This window comes from Sapajus apella, unplaced genomic scaffold, assembly GCF_009761245.1.
Source record: "Sapajus apella isolate SASKATOON/1434 unplaced genomic scaffold, GSC_monkey_1.0 scaffold21, whole genome shotgun sequence".
NCBI classification, from domain to species: domain Eukaryota; kingdom Metazoa; phylum Chordata; class Mammalia; order Primates; family Cebidae; genus Sapajus; species Sapajus apella.
In genome coordinates, this window is record NW_022436961.1 from 18,936,434 (window position 1) to 18,948,811 (window position 12,378).

The following is a 12,378-nucleotide window of genomic DNA, read 5'->3' on the forward strand; positions in this document are numbered from 1 at the left end:
GGCAAATAAGCTTGTCTATAATCCAGATGAGTTTTTTTCTATTCTATATTCTTACTCTTTTGATAGCATACTTGGACCTGAACCAAATCTTGGTTGCTCATTGCAACCTCTGCCTCCCAGATTCAAGCGATTCTCCTGCCTCAGCCTGAGTAGCTGGGATTACAGGCACACACCACCATGCCTGGCTAGTTTTTGTATTTTTAGTGGAGATGAGGTTTCACCACGTTGGCTAGGCTGGTCTCAAACTCCTGACCTCAGGTGATCCATCCACCTCTGCCTCCCAAAGTGCTAGAATTACAGGCGTGAGCCACTGCACCCAGGATTACTCTATTTTAAACTGTGGTTACCTTGAGATTTATTTAAACTCTGAAAAAAAGAAAACCCTCTAGTAAATATCTATGAGGTTCAGCATAACTGATGATAATTGGTCTATAAAATGCCCCTGACAGGTGTAGTGGGCCAGAAGGGAGGTGAACACTGGAGTATACTCAGTGGAATGAGGAATGATCAGTATTCCATATAGCTATATTTGTACAGCATGGGAAATCCTGTTTGCTTTCTGGGGCAACGCCCAAAAGAGATTGGTTTATCATGGACTGCGTGAAATATTGTTATATATATTTTCAAAAAAAAAAAACAAGATCACGTTCATCATAGATAATGCAGACACAGGATTTGTGGCATTTTCTGATTTACTTTGTTTTGTCTTATTCTGCACAGTCTCTCTGAGAATGTCATCTACTTCCATGACTTGAACTACTGCCTGTGTACTGATGGAGCCGATATAGCCAATCCAGATCTCAATCTCAGAATCAGCTTTTGTTTTACATAATACAACTAGCTACAAAGGTGCATTTTCTACAGCAGCCTAACTTGCCTTTTTCCAGATTTTTCACTGATGTCATACCATCCACTTACATCATCTATTTATTATCATAACTGCTTACTATGATCATCTCCTTACTGTGTAGCGGAGAATACATGACACAGTTAGGCATATGCAGGCAAAGCACAGTCACTCAATCAGAAGCCAGAGCTTCATTTCTAGACCACTCTCACCTATAAGACCCATATCTGATTGCACAAAAACTCCTGATTTCCGTTCCTTATACTCTATTCCAATTTTGGACTTCAACTTATTTTTATCTACCCCAGCCAAGCACCTTTGGAAGCAGCAATGGTGCAGGCAATTAAGAGGAAAATCCAAAGGCATTAAGAAAGAGGACAAATTAACAGCATCTAAAACATAGCACTCTAACAAAGAATAGGAGGAAAAAATTAAAGAGTAGAAAATGCCTTTTTTCAGGAAAAAAAACACGAGACATAAACTTGAAAAAACATAGTCAATGGGTGAATAGAGGAAGAAGACAGTACAAAAGACAATGAAGAACTTTTTTTGACAATGCAGATGATAAACAAGAAACAGTCAGGGTCATGGAAAAGAACAAAGAAGATCGTGGCATGCAAGAAATCCGTAACCTGTCACATAGAATTTAAGTTGTTTTTCTTGTGTGGTAGAAGAAAAAAAAAAAAACCCTTGCAAGATAAGCAGTAGTAAACGTATAAAAATGAAAGTCCGTGAGTACATGACTGAAACCTGCTCATGCTCATGGTTTTCTGTTGAGAAGAGAGATACTGATGAATGCACTGAAATAGTACATCCAGGGGAGTTTTGTTTATTTCTGGGTATTCCTCCTCATCTCCCCAACCTCTAAACAGCAGAGTAGGCCAGGGTCCAGTTTCTGTTCCCTTTTCTCTCCTTCTATATCCAGTCCCTTGGTGATCTCACTAGCCTCATTGCTCTAAATATAATCTAGAAGGCTGATGACTCTGAAGTCTTTATCTCTTGCTCACACCTCACCTCTCAACTCCAGGCCCATATATGCCACTGCCTAACAACACCTCTGCTTAGAATATGGTCCAAACCTAGGGGTCTTCCTTGCTCCTTGCCTTTTCTCATCCACCCTGTCCCAAACCCCATCATCTTCTTTTACCCTGACATTTTTTTTTTTTTTTTTTTAGGCAAGTTCTTGCTCTCTTGCCCAGGCTAGAGTGTAGCCATGTGATCACATCACTGCAGCCTTGACCTTCTGGGTTCAAGCAGTCCTCCCAACTCAGCCTCCCGAGTTGCTGGGACAACTGGTGCATGCCAGTAGAGATGGGGTCTTGCTATGTTAACCAGGCTGATCTCAAACTCAATAGCCTCAAGCAATCTTCACAGCTCAGCCTCCCAAAAACTGGAATTATGGGCATGAGCTATTGAGTGTGGCCTCACCTTGACGATTTTAATTGCTCCCTGACTTTCACTCTTACACTCTTGAATTAATTCTCCACACAGCTTCCAGGAGAATCCTCTTAAAAAGTAATGCAGACTGAGTCACTCCCATGCTCAAAGCCCCTGAATGCCTTCTCGTCTTACTCAGGCTCTCACTAAAGTCTCTGTCTCAATAAAGCAGACCACTTGAAATCCCTACACCTTGGGAGGTCAAGGTGGGTGGATCACCTGAGGTCAGGAGTTCAAGACCAGCCTGGCCAACATGATGAAACCCCATCTCTACTAAAATACAAAAAAATTAGTTGAGCATGGTGGTGGGTTCCTGTAATCCCAGAAACTTGGGAGGCTGAGGCAGGAGAATCACTTGAACCCAGGAGGCAGAGGTTGCAGTGAGCTGAGATCAGGCCACTGCATTCCAGCCAGGAAAACAAGAATGAAACCCCATCTCAGAAAAAAAAAAAGAGAGGGAAGACAGAAGAAGAAAAAGAGAAAAAGAAAGAGAGAGAAAATAAGAAAAAAAGAAAAGAAAAAGAAAGAGAGAAAGGAAGGACGGGAAGGGGAAGGGGAAGAGGAAGGAAGGAGAACATTCCGGAACATCAGATTTCAACTTACAACCACTTGGGGCTTTCTCTTCCCCCTCGTGGCTTGATTTGTTTCTCTCCCCAAAACACATCACCATCTAACACAAAACAAATTTTCCTTACTCGTCTTGTCTATCGTCTGTCTCCTCTCACATCAGATCCATGACACGGAGTTTTTATCTCTTTGGTTCAGTGATCAGAGACTTCCTGAAGGTGCTCATTACATATACCATGCAGTATTTAAAATTACATAAATAAATGAAAGGCAAGATATTTTTCAAGATGACTGGATTTTATATCTTGGATTATGCCTCAAGAAAAGTTTGCAGTTCACCAAAGTGGGAATTTTTAAAATCCTGTTGGACATTAGAAAATAAAATACTTCTCTCTGCACTACATGTAACTAGCAAACTGAAACAAAAAATATTACCCTCAGTGAACCCACTTTGCTTCAAAAGCATTTATTATTAAAATTACCAGATTATTTTAGCTCCTTACTCCGGTTATAATCATTGTAATTTTTTAGTAACATTAGCATATATATATGCATGAGTCTTCATTAGCAGGCAGTGAACAACTACCACCATTCAAGTGTGCCTTTAAATATCATTTCCAAAGTTAGGAAAAAAGGAGCTTCGCATAAAGTTACATTTCCTACCAAATGTCAACGTACTGATAAAGGATTGTGAAATCCTTTGAGTTTGTGTAATCTATTAAAAGCATGTTTTCATGAGAAGTGAAACATGTTTCTGTAATATCAGCTTTTTATCAAGTGGGTGAAAAGTTTACAGAAACCACAACAGGAAATTCATAATGAAAGAATTTCAAGGTTAATTTGTTTGGAACCAAACACCTTACTTTTTTTGTTTTTATTAGAAAACATTATAATAATATTATAGGTACATCAGGATAAAATTTCTGTCATCTCATTACCCTAATAAAGGAAAAAAACCCGTAATTTTAAAAATGAAACTTGAGTCTTTGGACAGATGTATACATGTAACATAGTTCATGTCGTCATGCACATATCATGCATGATATTATGCATTTGCCTTAAAATCATCTCATTATTTTAATATTTCAAATGAATTTTTCAAATTTGAAATGATTTTTTTTTATTATACTCTAAGTTCTGGGATATATGTGCAGAATGTGCAGGTTTGTTACATAGGTATATATGTGCCATGGTGGTTTGCTCCATCCATCAACCCGTCATCTAGGTTTTAAGCCCCAAATACATCAAGCATTTGTCCTAAGGCTCTTCCTCCCCTTGCCACCCACCCACAGACAGGCCCTGGTATATGATGCTCCCCTTCCTGTGTCCATGTGTTCTCCTTGTTCAACTCCCACTAATGAGTGAAAACATGTGGTGTTTGGTTTTCTGTTCCTGTGTCAGCTTGCTGAGAATAATGGTTTCTAGCTTCATCCACGTCCCTGAACAGGACATGAACTCATTCTTCTTTATGGGTGCATAGTATTTCATGGTATATATGTGCCCCATTTTCTTTATCCAGTCTATCATTGATGGGCATTTGGGTTGGCTCCAAGTCTTTACTACATAATAATTCATCAAATATATATATACATACAAATGAGTATGTTTTTATTTATATAGCCATTTTTCTAAAATATAATTTTTTTCTTTTAAATTTTTTTCTTTTGTCAGGGGGGCAGTTCTTCACTGATGTAAATAAGGATGTGATAAATATTTTTGCTTTTTTTTTTTTTTTTTTCTGAGTCTCATTTTTTCACCCTGGCCATAGTGCAATGGTGTGATTTCAGCTCATTGCAACCACCACCTCCTACGCTCACACAATTCTCCTGACTCAGCCTCCCAAGGAGCTGGGATTACATGCGCTTGCCACCATGCCCAGTTCATTTTTGTATTTTTAGTAGAGACAGGGTTTCACCATGTTGGTCAGACTGGTCTCAAATTCCTGACCTTAGGTGATCCACCCACCTCAGCCACCCAAAGTGCTGGGATTACAGGAGTAAACCACCACGCCCAGCCCATATTTTCATAATTTAGCTTTCTTCTTTTAAAATGTTTCTTTAGGATAATTCACCATATGTGAAACTAAAAGGTGAAAGGAGAACTATTTTGAACTTCTTACTCTCTACCGTCTCAGTGATCTTTAAAAAGATCACACAAATTTATAAATATTCCAGTCATATAGATGAATATGACAGTTTTAAGCAAAATTTATTACCATTAAATAATAAAGCTTATTTTAGAATCATTTAGATTTTGATGGGTTAAATAACACCTAACGATGGTTTTCATTTTTATTTTTTTATTATTAATGTAAGAGAGATTTCCATGTAATCGTTCATCATGTATTTTTCCTATTGGGTTATTATCTATTCATATTCATTGCTTATACATCTCCACAGGTTTCTTTTACCTGTGCATGTGAATATGGTCTTTATATTCATACATATTTACCATCTATATTTTCCTATTTGACATGTATTATTTTTCTAAGATTTTTCCCTATTCAGTTTTTTTAATCATATTGTTAAGGTAAATTTTATCTTTAAGATTTGGAATAAATAATAACCCTGTGATCCTCCTTATTATATAAAATAAAAACTTTGATCTTTGTAACAGCAGTTGAATGTATATTTAAAATGAAAATTAAATTATTTGTGAAACCAACAGCTTTATGCTGAAGGAACTTTTCTGTAAAAAAGATTTTAGAAAGAAATAGAAATATTTATATTGTGCCTGATGTCACTGATATTCATCTTTGGTAGCGAAGAAGAAAGAGCATTAAGTTTTGAATCTGAAATATAGATTTGAATATTGGCTGTGACAGTATTTAGCTGTACAACCTTAGGCAAATATTTTAACTTATTTGACTTGAAGTTTCTTTAGATACATAAAATATGATCACAATATAAATTTAAATAATTATTGTTAGAATTATGAATAATTTTTGCAAATTGCCTGGTACACAGAAAACCATCAATGTATGAATCACTGTTGTTTTAAAATACCATTTTCTAAATATGAGCTGTTTTTATTTTGTTCTCACAGTATATTCATGATGTATACAGTAGTATTTTCTCCATTTTACATGTTGGGGAGCTAAGGCCTGAAATGTGTAAATAACTAGTCAATGTTACTCAGCTAGGGAATGGGGGAGCTGGAAGTTGAACACAGTCTATTCCCAGAAGATCAGCTCTTACCCACAGCATAAAACTGCTAATCAATGCATAAAACATTCATAACTTCAGTTTCATGATATTTCTATAACTATTTTTACCTGGTCAACACCCCCATTATATGCTGTGTGAATCTTAATTATTCTTCAAGGTTAATTGGATTTCTAGAATCTCCATGAAGATTTATTTTTTGGTTGTCTTTTCTCCCAGAGTAGCAATTCTGGTCTCGTCTATATTTTCTTAGTAATTAGCAATCGCACTTTCATACTACTTGAGGTTCTCAAATTACATTATGCCTATTTGGGGATATGTTTTAAATCATAAGATTCTTAAATACAAAAAGAGTTGTATTTTATTTTTTGTATCCTTTCCCCACATCTATTTCAATGAAGAGCATATAGTAGATACCCAGCCAGTATTTGCTATATAATCAAGGAAAGATAATAGAAAGCATTAAAATCAAAAATGTTCCATTAAAAGAAAGGAGAATACTGAAATATATCAAATTATACTTTGAATAAAGCCAATATTTTAAACAAAATATGCATCATGATATAAAAAAAACCATCTTGCCACTTCAAACTATACAACATTCAGTGTATTTCATGTGTATTTGTGAACACATGTTTTTCACTCATGGAAAATTTAGCAGACATCTCTATTTTTTGATTATCAAAAACAACCAAACCAAATTGTTGGTGATAGAATAAAGTATTCTACTAGAAATTACGGATCACACACACACACACACACACACACACACACAAATATATCACATATCACACACATACACGCATACACACATACAGAGTAGACACATAACAATCAATAGAAGCAAATCTGGAAAAGAAAACATTAAAATAAGCCTTTTTTTTTTTTTTTTTTTTTTTTTTTTTACCTTTGGTCCGAAAGAAAGCAGCACTGATTTATCCACTTCTCTCTCTTTGCAATTGAAACCTAAAATCTTTATCTTGTAGTATTTCAGCATCTGGGACAGGAAGAAAGGAAATGACACATTTGTGTGTTGAAAATATTTCTTAATGTGTTTCAATAGCACTCTCATCAATGCCCAGGTTTGCAAAATCTAAATTTGTCAGATAACTCACTCTTTGCCCCATTTAGGACACTACAGGAAAAAAAAAAAAAAAAGGAGAAGTGAAAAGGAAAAGAAACAAGGGTTGCTGAAACAAAGCACATAATTTACGGCAGATTGAGCTTTCCTTTTTTCTAAGTAATGTATGTATGTATGCCTTCCAAAACATTAATTAATTCTCATGATCTCTACTTTTATATTATTATAATGTTGAGTAAAGACTCCATGTTTGACTGAGCACCAGGGCTCACGCCTGTAATCCCAGGACTTTGGGTGGCCAAGCTGGGTGGATCACTTGAGGTCAGGAGCTCGAGACCAGTCTGGCCAACATGGCGAAACCCCGTTTCTACTAAAAATACAAAAATTAGCCAGGCGTGGTGGCACATGCCTGTAATTTCAGCTACTCAGGAGGCTGAGGCAGGAGAATCTCTTGAACCCAGGAGGCGGAGGTTGCAGTGAGCTAAGATCCAGCCCGGGAGATAGAGTAAGCAAGACTCCATCTCAAAAAAAGAAAAAAAAAAAGGACTCTATGTTTAAGTAATTTGTTGTTTTAAAGTCCTTTTTCCTCTACTTTTATCTCTAGCCTCAAACGCAAAACACATGAAGAAAGAATATGATGCCCAGTAAGTACAGGTAATAAAATAATAACACTCACTTCTGCTCTTTCTATACTTTTTGGAGCACCTGACAAGTTGTTTATTTTCAGTAGTATGGTAGAGGGAAAGAATCTCAGGTATGGGATCAGATAAAAGGGATGCCCTTTCCCTTCTGCTATCCCTCAGGGTTTTATACAATTCATCTCAGTTATTTGCTTACATTCAAGAAGGTCAAGTATGACTCACATAAAAACGTTCAACACTACGTTAATGAGCTACCTTTTACAACTGAGTCTTCTGGGAGAATGTGTTTAGTTTATATTCCATATGCACTTCTTTGTGCCCGAACAGGAGAAATCATACTTCCTACCAAAAGATGCCCCAAATTGTCATGCCCATCCTTGAGAAGACAATACATCTGGAAGAAAGCATGCAGGAACAGGGCATGGCCTTTTGAGAGATGCAAAGTAACAGTATTATTAAGTCATTCTTAAGGTAAGCACTAAAGGGCTAATAGTAAGAGTAAGACAGGCATCAAAGCAAGCTGCATAATTTCTAAACAGGCAACTTTAAGATAAGAAGTAGGATCACAATTTGATCCAGCCTTGACCAGCGTGAATGCTATTGCCTATTCCTCATCAAATTCTTATTGAAGTGGAATTGAACTGGAGACTACAAAACTCATACTCTTTCCTATTATAATTATTACAAAATCTGAAGTTTAAGAACTCCTTCATATATTGTTAAATTTAGAGACCCCTGACAATGCTGCATGATAAGAAAAGTCAGACTCTGGGAATAACAAGTGAAGACACCAATCTTCCAAAATTCTATCCTAATGAGATTTCTTTCTGTCAGTGTGGTTTATTTCTAGTATGTCTCTGTAATATTGTTTGGTATATATCTGTACTTTCACAAGGCTAACCACTTCTCTATGTGATGATTTCCACTTTCTTCAGCCAATCTAATTTTTCATTAAAAAAATTCCCTTTCTACATGTGTAAATACATACTATATATTTATTTAGTTTTATATACAATAATTATATATTATATAGCATAATATTATCTATTAGGTCTTACTATACGTAAAAACACCTTTACCAGGGAACCATGTAAAAAATGTTCAGCTCAAGCTAATGACTAATTGAAAGAACAGAGGGAATGTCTAAACTGTTGGGACTTTGCAATCATTCTTCATTTGACTTCACTGCAACTTTGTCATATGACTTCCCTAATTCAGAAATTAAAGTTTAGAGATTTTAAGTAAATGTCTCAAGATCATAGAGTTATGAGTCTTCAGAGCTGGTTTTTAAACCCAGTCTGATTATGAAATTTGGCAAAATATAGTTTTTTCTTAGTGTGAACTAGATGTATGTATTATTAGGGGATTTTAATATCTTTATCGAAAACAGCATACAGAAAAAAAACCACAGATATGTGCAAATTCCAGATCATGTGGATAGTTGCTCTGTTAACAGTTACTGTGATGGATCCCAATTGCTTCATTTTTGTTGCTTATGGATATATGTGTCTAGAATGAGATCTATGTAAGATTATGCCCAGTGACCAAATAGAGATTTCATAATCAAATAGACAAACGTCTTGAAAGAATTGATTCAAACGTCCTAGGGCTCATTGTGGTAGAGGTATACTGAACTCAAAAGAAGATTTAACATTTTACACTCATTAAGAGGTATTTTGTATGTCCAAAGTTGCAACACATTGTTAGTCATAATATATTAACTATGTATTATAACATAATATGCATTTAGTTAATATTGTTATATATTAACTTTATCATATGTATACCATATATTAGTCATATGTTGTTAATATATTTTGATACATTAATTATGCAGTTAATATATTTTGATATATTACATTAATATTAATTAATGTTTTATAATAATTATAGAGACAAAATTTTTCATGTTCTGAAATCAAAGGAATAAGTAAATAGTGATTTAAATACAGATTTTAATAATGCTGCAATGGACACATATTGCCGTGTGATTGTAATACATTCACAGAATTATCAAAACACACTTCATTAAAACTGATATTGAAAAATTGCATAACGGCAGAGCTTTCTGTTTGATATCATCACAGTTTGAACTGTGATGTTCCAGTAACATTTTATATAGCCTTATTAAACAGAACTCTCCTATATGAGAATTATTGAAGCCAAAAAACAGAAACAGACCAAGGATAATAACAGAACTAAATAGTATATTCCTTCTATTAAACTTATAAAATATTTTGGCTCACCCACACAATCTTAAATTGGCGGTGTTAGTTAAAATTTTAATAGTTTGTGAGATTTTAAAATTTAACAGATGAATTTCAAAAACTTGGTTAAGAACTGTAGGCTTAGGGTGTTTAGGTCTAAATTTGTGTTTCTATATTACTTTATTTTATTTTTAAATTCTTTTATCATTTGACTTTTAAAAAATTTTATTTATTATACTTTTAAGTTCTGGGGTACATGTGCAGATCATGCAGGTTTGTTACATAGGTATACACATGCCTTGGTGGTTTGCTGCATCCATCCCCCCAGTCATTTACATTAGGTATTTCTCCTACTGGTACCCCTCCCCTAGCCCCAACCCCAAAAGACCACAGTGTGTGATGTTCCCCTCCCTGTGTGTTTCTATATTTTAACATAAAATTATAATAATATATCAACACTTAGGTGTAGAGATCAATATGTGTATTTTCTTTTGAGAAACATGGCACTATGCCATACTGTCTATTTTTAGAAAAAAGTACATGGAAGACTTCTAGTTTCAGCTTCAACATTGAATAGCTTAGATGTCATCACTCATATCCTGATACCACAAAAAAGCTGGAGAAACTGAAAATCAATGACATCTTAGACCCATGAGAGAATTAAGGTCTCAGGGAAACCACCAGCATGAACCTGGGAAAGACAGGAGATTACAGAGCATCACAGCAAAGATCAGATTACCTGCTGCAGATGTCAGTGGAACCGCAAACTGGCAGGAACACCTAAGCAGGAATTTGGCAACAGGCTGAATATGGAGCAGAGTGAGCATTGGAGCCTCCTGGGAGCCGCAGTCTTAGAGGAGCCCCTACACACTTACAGGCTTTACTTCTAGGAATCCCACTTGGTTCTCACGGTATGTACCAAAAAATATCACCTGATGTCCCTGGCATAGAGAGGGGAAAAGTAATCATTTAAAAATATAACTAGAGCATTTCCCGTAACAAAGGCTTACTCCCCCAGTGAAAAGACTTTATTAAGAGCGTTATCTTACCTAAGCAGCTGAAGGGAAACTATACAACTCTAGCTTCCTCTAGGCTTCCAGTTCCAATTCAACTTCACAGAGAAGAGAAAAAAAAAAAAAAAGAGTTTAGAAACAGTGATGAAGTTCATAGTCCAGGGACAAGGGCCCATTAAAAGACAGAGATTAAATCATAAGACTATAAAATGCTTCCCCTGATCCCCAAACCTCACCCCTCCATCAACAAAGCTCCAGCATAATAACTGCAGATAAGAGGTGAAAGAGATGCAAGGTTTTTTTGAAAGGGAAGTTTGTAGGGAACCTAAATAGAGTAGAGGCAACAAAGAGACACAACAGGTAATTTTAGCTTCTGACAGCTGTACCTATAGGAAATGTTCGAGGCAACCCAGCTCCTAGCTAGATTAACATACAACCTCACACTAAAAGGTAAGTAAGTGTATCTAAGACCCTAAAAGTTACACTGTCCTCAGACAATTAGGGAAGTAGAATGGATATGCCCAAAATACGAATGACTAATTTCCTTGCCAGATCAGCTGTCTCCTGCAAGCAACATTTGACAATTCACTTTTTCCTCGTGATGATGTCTTAACTAAAAAGACACAAAAATGCAAAAAGTGATTCTGAGATCATTTTTATGTACTATTTTAAAAACATGAATGCACATTGCACTGTGTTTAGGGAAGTATGGCTTCAGAATTATAGGAAAGTTTGAACGAGTTTCAAAGCTGCAGAAGTGTCAATTAATTTAAGCCAGAGAAAAATACATTAAGCAAATTCTTAACCAGAAGTCTGTGAAATCATGATGGAATGTCAGCCTAGGAGCCCAAAAGAGAGAACAGAATTTATACTATAGCCAAATCGATTGTTGCTAGTTGAATGCCATTGGCTTTATAGCGATTTTGCATGCTCCATTGTCTTTTATTTTCATAGCAAACCCTCTTTATTTTGCAATGAGAAAACCTAAAGGCTTTTTAATAAATTACCTAGGGCCACCTGGCTAGTGACACAGCATGAACTAGAATGTTTGTTCTGTGATGTTCTTCCTACTAAGTCACATGGGTCAAGCAGCCTTCATAAACATACATAATTGCTTATTCCGTACAACTTCTGGTCCCCTGATAGTATCTCCATAAACTGCTTAAAGATCCAAGATGGGCTTTGAGAAAGGAAAATAAGAACTCAGGAACCCAATTAACTGACAAAAGAAAAAAAAACGTTGAAAGCTGAGTCATGCAAGAAACTGCCTTTCATTTTGTTCCTAGGCAGATTGATACAGATAAAAGATTAAATATCTCCACAGGTAGTTATGTTCACCTTATCTTAAGCAAAGTGTAGATCTACTGAGCAAGAGAGAAATATATGATTGATTATTCCACTACCTGCTCCATTTCTCTTGC

The 12,378-nt window shown here is 35.7% G+C and overlaps 1 protein-coding gene across 4 annotated transcripts in view; it reads right to left on the reverse strand.

Moving 5' to 3' along the window:
* The window catches only part of MSR1 (macrophage scavenger receptor 1), a 95,339-nt gene extending 83,884 nt beyond the window's left edge, over window positions 1-11,455 (reverse strand). Inside the window, exons 1-3 of one of the 4 annotated variants that reach the window (XM_032288347.1) lie at window positions 10,994-11,454; window positions 10,684-10,885; window positions 6,923-7,012 (exon numbers count right to left, since the gene is read on the reverse strand). The gene's annotated coding sequence lies outside the window, so the exon portion shown is untranslated. Of the gene's footprint in view, window positions 1-6,922; window positions 7,162-10,683; window positions 10,886-10,993 lie in introns of those variants that run through there. The other 3 variants (XM_032288350.1, XM_032288349.1, XM_032288348.1) reach the window with 3 other exon arrangements.
* Between the last annotated feature and the right edge of the window lie 923 nt (window positions 11,456-12,378).